The sequence below is a fragment of the Nomascus leucogenys genome, chromosome X, assembly GCF_006542625.1.
Source record: "Nomascus leucogenys isolate Asia chromosome X, Asia_NLE_v1, whole genome shotgun sequence".
NCBI classification, from domain to species: Eukaryota; Metazoa; Chordata; class Mammalia; order Primates; family Hylobatidae; genus Nomascus; species Nomascus leucogenys.
In genome coordinates this window covers 92,186,204-92,197,848 of record NC_044406.1, presented here as the reverse complement: position 1 = coordinate 92,197,848, position 11,645 = coordinate 92,186,204, and the positions used below count along the sequence as shown (strand labels likewise).

The following is an 11,645-nucleotide window of genomic DNA, read 5'->3' as shown; positions in this document are numbered from 1 at the left end:
TTTCATTCTGAGATTGCTGGTTAATATGATAAGTACACGTTTAACTTTATAAGAACCTGCCAAACCATTTTCCAGAGCACTGTATCATCTTGCATTTCTACCAGGAATGTATGAGGGCTCTAGTTGCTTCACATCCTTGTCAGCACTTGGTATTGTCAGTATTTTTTAATGTTAACTATTTTAATGAATGTTAATGGTAGCACATTGTGGTCTTGCTTTTCTCTAATGACTAGAAATATTTAGCGTCTTTTCATGCGCTTATTTAGCATCTGTGTATCTTCTTTGGTCAACTGTCTGTTCAATCTATTTTTCATTGTGTTGCTGGTTTTCTTATTATTGAGTCTAAGAGTTCTTTAAATATTATAAATTCGAGTTTGTTAGATATGCAATTTGCACATATTTCCTCCTAGTCTGTGACTTGTCTTTCTTTATTTCATGAAAGACCAGTGTCTTTCACAAAGCAAAGTTTTAAATTTGATGAAGTGTAATTTATCATTTTTTTCTTTTATGGATCATGCTTTTGGTGACATATCCATATCATTAACTTTTGCATTTCTGTCTGGTCCATCTACTTGCACACAAGAGGTAGAAGGTGAGTATGAACAGGTTAAGTCAAATTACTTGGAATTCTGTCCTAGCTCCACAACTGTAATCTCTGGTCACTAAACATCTTTGAATCTGTGATTCCCCTCTTTCTAAAATGAGGACAATAATCACGGGACTGTCTACCTCAGCTTTATATTTTCAAAGCCTAATGACACTGTGGACAATTAGAAGGAACTTAGTAAATATGTAAAGGAATAGGGTAGTTGCAAGTCAATTAAGCTCACATAAGTAAATTAGAGAGTGCTATCACATATAAGGCATTATTGTTATGGAGCCAAATCTAAACATGGATTCACAGATGTTTGCTTGAAGGAATATTAGAGGACATAGCTATGGTACCTTATATTCATCTCACCCAATTTCCTAATTTTATAGATGCCGCAACTAACAGAACCATTTAATTCATTTAGGTTTGTTTATTTTGCTTCAGTAAAATAAACTAAGAATTCCTACCATTTGAGAAGTTTTAATAAGCTAAGATAAATGGACCTAGCTAAATATTTGATGATTTCCAACTCTCAAAGTGTACACATGTGAGAAATGTGGGGTTTTTTTCCACTCCGGGAAAAAAACACATATTGATAGTCACTATATTGTGCTCAATGATAGCCATGTGTGTCAATTTCTTAACCAATCATAGCTGGACTAGCATATTAAACTTTGAACTACATGGAAAGTAATAAAAGGATAATAAAAGTGTATCTTCTATACCAATGAGCAAGTCATTTATTAAAGACAAAAATAACCTTGCATATTAAAATTCAAGTTGATCTAAAGATTCATGCTCAGACATGGTCTATAACATTACAAGTGTTAGTTTCCCATCTGCCACCAAGAAAAAAAATCAATTATTATATAGACTGGCAAATAATTGTTTAAATAGAGACAATGACTTGATGAGAGAAAACTTTGGGTTAAAAACAACAAATTGGTCATTCAAATTAGCAATGGGTTCACTGGGTATGGTAAGTAGATACTCTAAGGCCTGGCTGGCACTCTGAAATTGGTATCTGTATCCTAGGGTTTGCCCTGAACTCTCTGAATTCTCCCTCATCCCACTCCCCAAATAACCCTGTACAAAAAATAAAATATACATTGTTTGTCTAGAAAGTCTTGAGATGAGTCTTTCAGAATTTTCTAGCATTCTTATCAGAGCCTGATTTCAAAAAACTAAAAGCAAATCAAACCAAACAAAAGCAAAAAAAGGGGGGGCTTAATGATAGTTCTAGATTAAACACTGAGAGAGCCAGCCACATTTTTCCTATCTGTATTTCCACAGCCAACCACAGGGAAGACTTTGTGAGTGATCAGTGGCCTATAGGACTGTGATTTCAGTGGCAGTCAGAAGACCTTCTATATCACCTATACCTCTCCCATACTGAAGAATGTTCAGAATTGCTCTCATTAGTCATTTTTTGGATCCAAGACACACCCACCTGGGAAAGGCAACATATTAAGCTTTTCACCCATCATTAACACCTTAGAGCAAATGAGCTCCCCCAACATTTTCCAGATGTTTTGATATTCCAAAGGGAGTGGTTGAATGCCTAGGGAGGATTTTGAGCACAAGATGTGATTGTTGCGGTGGGAAAATTCCAGAGTGAGAAAAGTAAAAATAAATAAATAAATAAATAATTTTAAAAAAGGCAAATTGAAGACACTGAATCTACTACCCAAATTTTCTGGAAGTTTAGTCCTGCCTACTCAAATCTTAGAACAAGAAGTTTCTTGGTTTGGTAAACTGAGCTTGTCAATAAAGAGTTGGTAAGCCTGGTCAAAATTTTGGCCAGAACATGTCCAAAACCCACCTGGATCTCATTTCCTGCAGTATTCAAAGCACCCATTACAGATTTCTCAACCCCACTTTCTTTTGCAAGGCCCCCTTTGCACCAACATTTCTGTTCCACTGTCTCTCTTCTCTCTCCGAAATTTGCACGAGTTGCATGTCCTTCATTCTCATAGATTCACTTATAACCCCTCTTTATTTCCCACATCTTCTTGATAAATGTCAAGTATAGAGAATATCTAGAGTAAACATTCTTATGTGTCTCAAAGGCAGACATCAGAACTATAAGGATGGGGAACATATTATTTCTGGAGTTGGGTCTTCCTAGAGCCTCTAACAAATGCTGTCTCTTTGCCTAAAGCTGTCGAAAGTTTTGTTGAGCAGCTAGAAGAGATTTTTAATGTTTTAAGGGAAGCAGCTTGGTTAAAAATAAAGTCAGATCCTGTTATGGAGATTTGGAAATATCAGAGGTCAGATCATGTTCCCCAGGGCATAACAGAAGTCTATAGGAAAAGCCTGGAGAATACCTATAAGGGAAGTTATGGTGCTGAAACACCAGTACTAGATATAGAAGGTCGCCACTATCCATCTGCTTCATTTTGGTGTTTGAGCCTCTATCAAATTTGCTAGGTGAAAAGCTGGGTATCTAATGGAGATGGCCTCTCAGATCACATGCCAGCTTGCCTATGCTAGAAACTTTGTGGCAAGCCACCTAGTTAGACTGTATTCGTTCTCTGTACTTAACTTTTCATCCTATTCAATTTGAGTTTCAGGTCAAATCCTTCATAACCAATCCTGCCAACAGTAAAACACTTGCTACCACCTCAGTAAATATTTAGATATAGTCATATTACACATGAACTTTATGTGCCAGGATGGAATAAATGCTTTGAAAATTGCTTTGCTTCATTAAATGGTAATTTTTCTTCAAGTTTTACTAAATAAGTTTTACTGAAATAGCTAGCATATGACTTCATGAGTTTGCAGAGTCCGTAGCATGCTGTGCAAGAGTCCATTTAATGCTAGAAACTACATTGTACTTAGTAAGTGAACATTTTAATTATGCAGCCAAACAATTCTTTAACAGTAAATATTAACCCAAATAGATCTAAAATGCTACTTCAAAGATATGCTACAGTTGCAATGATATCTTTCCAGAAAAGAAACTATAGGTCAATTCAATTTACAGATTGCCAATAATGTCAGTTTACATGGTTTCAAATGCCCTTTAGTTAGGTAACTATTAGCAGAAGTTTTCAGTATACTATCATAGTCATGATGAATATAGACATGATGAATATAGAAATTTTAATGAGAAAAGATGATATACAAACCTGGCAACAAGTGTTTCTAGAATGATCTCAGGGTATAACATGATAAACTAGTCATAGTCCTCAAATTTAAATACTAATATTCTAACAGAAAATGACAACCAATTAAAATGTGTATTATGTAACTCTATTAAGCAAGGCTCATAATTATATGGATTAAGATATAGTAGAAATAACACTATGTGCCTCCAAATAGAATAACCCCAGATAACAAAAATTCTATATAGTAAGGCTAGCTTATTAAGGGATGACACATAATTTTTATCTCACAAGACAACTCTAGTCTGATGGTAATGAATACCTGGAATTCTTGAGAAATATTTTGTGGCCATATAGGCACTCAGAAGGAAAGAATACTACCGGTGATTGGCAATGTCTACTATGGGTGTTGGAAATTGAAATGGCAGCACAAATGCCAGGTATGTTTTGTCCTTGCTCTAGCAAAAGGAGCTTGCTCAATCTTCCTGCCCCATATTATTGTCATACTGGGGTTAAGAATCATTAATGCGAATTGTAGAGAAAACATGAGCAGGAGAATGTGTTGGTTAACTACAGACAGGTCTTGGCTAATCCAAGAAGATTTCTGGAAAATAGGTCATGAGAATTTCCCTTTATTTCGTGTAGACAGCTCAAATAATTTTCTTCTCTATTTTATTTGGTATTTACAATAGCAAATGGAGCCAGACTCTAAAATCACAGTTGACCAACAGATGCTCCTCTCTACTATAAACCTTACACCAGATACAAAAAGAAACACCTGAGATTGAAGGTATTAGGTGTGTAACAAGAGTTAATTCTTTATACCAAGGTTCTGAAAAGTATGCTATCTATAGCCCATGGGTTAAATTCAGGCTAAGGCTTCTTTTTGCACATAAAATGTGATTGGAATACAGTCACTCCCATTTGTTTACATATTGTCTATTGTTGCTTTCATGCTAAAAGGGCAGAGTTGAGTAGCTGTGACAGATCATTTGGTTCACAAAGCAGAAAATATTTTACTATCTGACCCTTTAGAGAAAATGTCTGCTGACACCCCCTGGGTTACTAGAGCATTGTTTGCCAAACATAGTCTGTGGTCAATTAGTTTTATAATTACCTGCCTTGTTTGTTAAAGTGCAGATTCTTGGGTCAACACCAATCCATTGAATGAGAATGTTTTTGGTATTAGCCAAAGAATCTGTGTTTAATCAAGCATGACAGTTGATTCTGAAGCATATTAAATTTTGAAAACCACTGTTTAATGTTACCAAATTTGATAAGTATAGATTCTGAATCAAATCTCTGACAATGAAGGATGCCTGCAGTATCTTTAATCTGCCAGATTGATTGAATACTTTCATGATGCTCCTAGAGCTACATAACAGAAATTCTATTTTTCATCCCTTGAACATTCAGCAGTTTGCCCATGCTGAGGTTCAGCTATGACTTATTAAGAACTTGAAGCTAATTTTCACAATTTTTGATCAATACACTAATTATGTAATCCCATTTTTATTTAGAATCTGCACGGTATTACACAAAGTGCCAAGTGGTGAACGATTTCTTTGTTAAAATATTTAATGCAGGACACTGGGATTCTTATTCTAATCTTATTTTTATATTTCAAAGCTTTCTTCAGTAACGTTTGGCATGGCTTTTGCCTCAGATCAAGATATTTCCGGATATTATTTAGTTTCTGTCTTTGGGGCAGAACATGTCTCCATCTAATCTAGCAGACTGCCTCTGGGGAAAGGAAAATCACAGGTTTTTCAGATTTAGGGGAAAAAAATACAAGCATAGCCTACCTAATTTTCAAGTCTCTGAACTAAGTACAAATTCTCAAGCCACCTGACCTTTGTGCACTCATTTTACGTAAAGCATGATGCTCTTAGGAGTCAGAAAATAAATGAGGGCTAAGCAGCATGAATGATTAGTTCTATAGGAGGGACATTATATCCTCAAAGCATCCAGATCAGAAAACTATACAAATGTACCACAGGTTTAGTATTGACTAAATCTTGAAAGTCTGCTTTAAATCTTTTCTGCCTTGTCTCTTAATTATGTATGTTGGAAATTGTAAATACCATTGATTGTTTTCATTTGCTAAATGCAAAAAGAAGGTGAACACAACTCCCTTTTTTTGCAGAAGTGAATAAAAGGAGCAGGAGATGCAGGGTGAAGGTGGGCTCAGATGACCCCTAAAGATTTAGGGGGAATCTCAGACAGAGTTGGATGTTGTCGGGAACTCTGACAAAAATGGTTTCTGAGATGGTCAATGCAAATGTCATTTGGACAAAGTATAACGTCTGAGTTAACAAAATCTTGACCTGGAAATGAGAGTAAGTCCAGGAGTTAGCAACATTTAGTTTCAACAGAGAAAAAGAAAGCTACTATATTTGTTTGTATCCCTTGGAGTCTGGAACTGGGCAGTTTTTACAACTCACACAAATTTTATATTAGTACTGTCTATATGTAAGAAATCTTAGGCCTTTGGAAATACTTGATAGTTCAATTTATTTGGTGCATCAAATATTTTGTAGTTTTTTGTTTTAGATATTATTGTTTCCTTCATTTGATAATACTTTCTGAAAATAAAGCTAGATGTTACTATATGATTCAATTTTACTTTCTTTTGTAACATTAATATATTTTATTCATAATTTCTATTTTCTTTTCATTTTTCCCATATAGTGTTTTGAATTTGTATATATTCAAAGCACATTTTTCAATATTTTAAATTAGAATCCTTTCTGGAATATTTCAAACCTCCAACATCTAGTTACAATGAATTGTATACATATTATTTTAGATCATTTCAATAGAAACTGAATCAGAAACTCAATCACCATTTTGCCAACTGTCCCTTCCTGTTACTGATAGAGGCCAGCAGTTAGTAGTCAGTCTTAAACCATAATCTAAATCTCATCCACACATGTTGCCCACACACAAGGAGTTCTCAAAATGTCAAAGAGATGAAGAAGTTTCCTTCCTAGGAAGACAGTCTTTCTGGATTCTTCTTCCTCTAATGGCATCAATAAGCTTTCAGATTTGATCCAATTTGATTAAACAATAATTACTGAATGTCTACTAAACACAAGGATTGGTGCTAGGAGCTGCAAATCAGCAAGGTCTGTACATAGTACACAAATCTGCTGCATTTATAAACATGACTCCAGAAAGTTAACAGACATGATATTTACTAGGAAGGATACACAGACAGAAGCAATATATCCTAAAGTAAATAAAATATATGGGGTAGTTCCATTTGGAAAAATCCTTCTCAGGGCCTAGTTATATAAACCCCTCTATTGAACACATGTCTGATTCAGGGGCAGAGACAACAGCTGCTGAAGTCATAGGGTGTTAGAGAGTTCCAGAACAGGTGAAGATAAAGAATTTGAGAAGAGTGGGAGAGAGTATTGTGCTGGCAGCAGGAGGCCTGATCAGGAGCTTGCACAAGCCCTGTCCCCGAATCCAGGCAAAGAAAGCATGGAGCCCAAATAGCAATTAATCCAAGATGACATGATTAAAATGGCTTACTAGGCCTGGTTGGCCAAGTTCCCAAAGGACTCTGTAGCTCCCATTAGGAAATCTGCTGTTTGTGACAAAAATAACATGGTATATTGTATTGCTGCAAGTGTGGTGTATTTACAACAAAAATCCAACTTTGAACCCAAACCACTTTGAGCATAAGAAATGAAAACAAAAATGTTTCCCTTCTTTATATTTCTTCCTTTCAAAATAAATTATTTATATAATCTTAATTTCAAATCATTGAAGTGTAATCGGGACTATCCAGGCTTTCCTAGCCCAAGGTTTTCTCTGGTGGGGTCTGAGGGTACATGGCCATGCCAAAAGTATAAAAACACCAGACCTCAGGATGGCATGTCTGCACAATGAGGTGTGGGAGAAGGAACATTAGCAATTCATTTATTCATTTACTTACTCATTTAATCAGCAAATATTTAATTATCTACTCTGTACCAATGATTGTGTTAGATGTTGGGGATACAGAGTTAAGAAAAAAAAAAACATAATCCCAGTCCTTATGAATATAACAATGGGAGGGGGCAGGCAATAAAGAAGTAAATAAATATAGAATTATAAATTACAAAAAAAAATCCCTTGAAGGAAAGGAACAAGGTAAAATGAGAGAGAATAACAAGGAGTAGAATAGGGGCTGAGGAGAGGCTACTTGGCTACTTGGGATGGCCAAGGAGTTTTCATATAGGTGCCTTTATAATGAGATCAGAAAGATGAGAAGTTGCCAAGCCAGTAAGAGCATCCCAAAATCCCAGGTAAATGAAAACTCATGTGTCACACCCTGAGGTAGGTAGAATATAGTGTGTGACAGGAGTTCAAAGGTCAGGGGGAGAGTAAATTATGAAGTTGGTGTGGTAGGCAGGGGTCAGATGACATAGTACTTTACAGACTAGTGGTTTGGATCTCTCCTAAAGACTTGTTCTGTCTGTTCAGTGAGCCTCACCATTCATTCATTCAATCAATCAATGTTTATTGAGTGCCTGCTATGTCTGGGTACTTTCCTAGTTCAGAAATATATATGGTAGGGAGCAAAACAATTAATAATCAATCCCTGCCCTAATGAATCTGACATTCTACTGGGAGGGAGACAGGCAATACATTAAAAAAAAAAAAAAAAAAAAAAAAAACAGAAAAAATAAACAAGAAAATTACAGATTTTGATACATGTTTTGGCAGAAATAGACAAGTGTTATAGAGAGCAACAGGAAGAGGGGGCACCTTTAATCAATTTCATTTCCTGACAGGGGTCTGGGCTTAGTTAGGCTGGTTTGTTGATGTTCTTTTTGTTGGTGTTAGGGTGGGGTTTTTTGTAGCATTTTTTAAAAAATAAATTAAATCTGGAAAATTGTTGGTGTCATCAGAGATAGCACAATTTCACTCCTTTATTTTCTAGTTCCCCAACTTAAAAAATAAATCCAAAACTTCATTTCAGTGCCTTGTGAAAATAATTAGGGTTTGGAAAAGGCAAGGTCAGGACACTCTGTCAGCTCCCCTTTGTTCAGATAATGGGTTTGCTTACATGAATCAGCAAAGGAAAAAAAAAAAGGATAACATGAGAGGGAAGTTACACTGAGTCAAAAAACTGGCAAGTGTCATTTAATTTTAAACTTCCTGAGTCCTATGCATAAAAATTGACTTCAGTTAAAAAAAAAAAAAAGTTAAAAGAGCAGCTGCAGTCCTAACAATTCCTGAGGTGGGGGTGGGGAAGGAGATGCTCCCATTCTCCTTAATCAAATCCCTTTCCTTTTTCCTATATACTCAATTTCCCTTTTCCTGACTTTACTCTCTTCGTCTTTGTTTCCTCCTCCATATTTTTCTTTTTCTTCCCCTGCCTGTCTTTGCATTAAGTTGGCCAGGTCCTTAATTTAGAAGATGACATTTGGCACCCTCATTGCATTCAGTGCAGAGAATTGTTGACCTCAAACCCAGGTAATCTCCTTTACTATGTCCATACCCTTCCAAGGTTTAGTCAGAATGCTGTTCTCAGTGAGCGGTCTGGGTTGTGACAGCCTCTTCTCAGCAAGGTAAGATTTAAATTTCTCTCTTCTAATTTGACTGTTCTCTGGAAGGAAAGATGCTGGGTTATCTGTCAGGGCAGTAGCTGCCCTGGATTTCTTTGAAGTCTGACCCTGCTCTGGTGGCTCAGTTGGATGGAGACCCAGCGTAAACAGCCTGTACTTCCAAGCCCAGCTGGCAACCAAAATAGAACTCCCCTGGGTGATGTCCCACAGAATTACAAGGCATGGCAGAGGTGTGAACTGAGCTAAGCAAGAGCTAAGCTTACCCTCAAGAAGGAAGACAAGGTGGAAAGAAAAGGCTTATCAGTACACACTTAATCCCTTTGTTCACTGTTTTTTTTTTAATTTTTATTTTATTCATTTATTTTTTTGAGACATAGTTTCACTCTTGTCACCCAGGCTGGAGTGCAATGGCATCATCTCGGCTCACTGCAACCTCCTCTTCCTGGGTTCAAGCGATTCTCCTGCCTCAGCCTCCAGAGTAGCTGGGACTGTTCACGGTTTAACTAGCTTCTCCACAGTACACCCATCCCCAGATTCAATGTAAGTCCTCTGTATCATTCCACTTCCTGCTCCATTTGAGTACTGAGAAAGGAAAATAAATCTTGGGACCACAAAATCACTAAGCTAAAGAGAAAAGTCAAGCTGGGAACTGCTTAGGGCAAATCTGCCTCCCATTCTATTCAAAGTCACCCCTCTGCTCACTGAGATAAATGGATATCTGATGGCCTCCTTTGGAGAAGCTAATCAAAAACTCAAAAGAATGCCCCCATTTCTCTCTTATCTACCTATGACCTGGAAGACCACTCTCCACTTTGAGTTGTCCTGCCTTTCCAGACCAAACCAATTTTCATCTTACACACGTTGATTTATGTCTCATGTCTCTCTAAAATGTATAAAACCAAACTGTGTTCTGACCACCTTGGGCACATGTCATCAGGACCTCCTGAAGCTGTGTCACGGGTGTGCATACTGAACCTTGGCAAAATAAACTTTCTAAATTAACTGAGGCCTGTTTCAGATTTTTGGGGTTCACATTTTGGTAACCATGAAGGGATTCTGAATAAAGATGCCCCTTCCTTTTGACAGATCACCTACTGGTGCTTGGTACAAGCATGAACTAACTTTATGGCTCAAACCAATAGGAAAATTTGCTTAGGTCTAGGAGCACCCCCTCCAGATAATCCCTGATCTCCGCAAATTTGGTCAAGATCTAAAGTTTATTTTGCTGTACAACACCCCTTTTTAAATTTTTACTTGTTTCCAACAAGGAAGGTAAGATTTCCTGTTCCCATGATGATGGAAGGTAGGTAACTCCTTTATGGAGTTTGAGTTCACTCCCAGTAGGGAAGATGAGTTTGAGGATTTTTTCTCCTGCTTCTAGAATGGTAGAAAGCCATCTTTAGCCTGAGACCCATCCCTAGGTAAGTAGCTGAATTGGGGTTTTGCCTTGGCTAAAGTTTAACAACTAGCTTGTCTTAATTTCTCCTTACCATTACAGTGCTCAGTGATCATATTGTTGGGTTGCTGTTGTTGTTGTTGTTTGTTCCATTCTTTCTCCCATCAGATTTGACCAACTCTACCTGACTGGGTCAAATCTGAGTGAGACTTCCAAATTATGGGTAACAAAGCCTCTCTAATATGGCCAAAATTCCTCACAGCTGCAAAAGAGAAAGGAAAAAAAAATCTCTCAAAGAGTGAAGGTTCTCACCTTTTGTTTGAAATCCTTGAGTTATCACTTTGGTCAAATGAATGACTTATTTTACAATGACCTGTGATATCATGTGTTCTAACTTTTGGATATTTGACAAACTTACCAAAATCAAATTATAAATTATGTCTTTTTCTGACCTAATTAATCCTTTAAGATATTAGGTTTCCTGAAGTCCAAAAATGACAATTTGGTTTATTCGGTATGAAAATTATACAGAAAACATTGTCAAATATGAAATGGCTTTTAGTTTTCTTTGTGCTGTATTTGTATACATGTTATTGCTATGTGTTCCAAAATTATGGGAAACTCCTATAATTCTGATAACTTAATGGACATTATCAGTAATAATTATAATTGTTATGTTAAATTATTAACATAATTTTTTGTGTGCAACAAAGGTAACAAATTTACTTGTCAATTGTGTCCTTGACTCTGGCTGCCCTAAAACTTTTTGTCATCCACAGACAATTGTTGTCTTGTTTTGGTCCTCTTTAGAAGGTGGTTTTATAGTCAGCTATAAAACTCTCACAGGTGCTCTTGAATACAAGTTTCTGGTAACTTTGAAGATTGTAACATGAGAATAGAAGTAAAACTTTTAGAACTCATGGAGAACTGAAATGTTCATGAATATCTAGCAGAACGGGAATTAACTACATGGACTGAACTAG

At 36.5% G+C, this 11,645-nt stretch overlaps 1 protein-coding gene across 1 annotated transcript in view; it reads right to left on the bottom strand.

Annotated features, from left to right (window-relative positions):
- The window catches only part of IL1RAPL2 (interleukin 1 receptor accessory protein like 2), a 1,171,118-nt gene that overhangs the window by 341,610 nt on the left and 817,863 nt on the right, over positions 1-11,645 (bottom strand). The window lies entirely within an intron of this gene.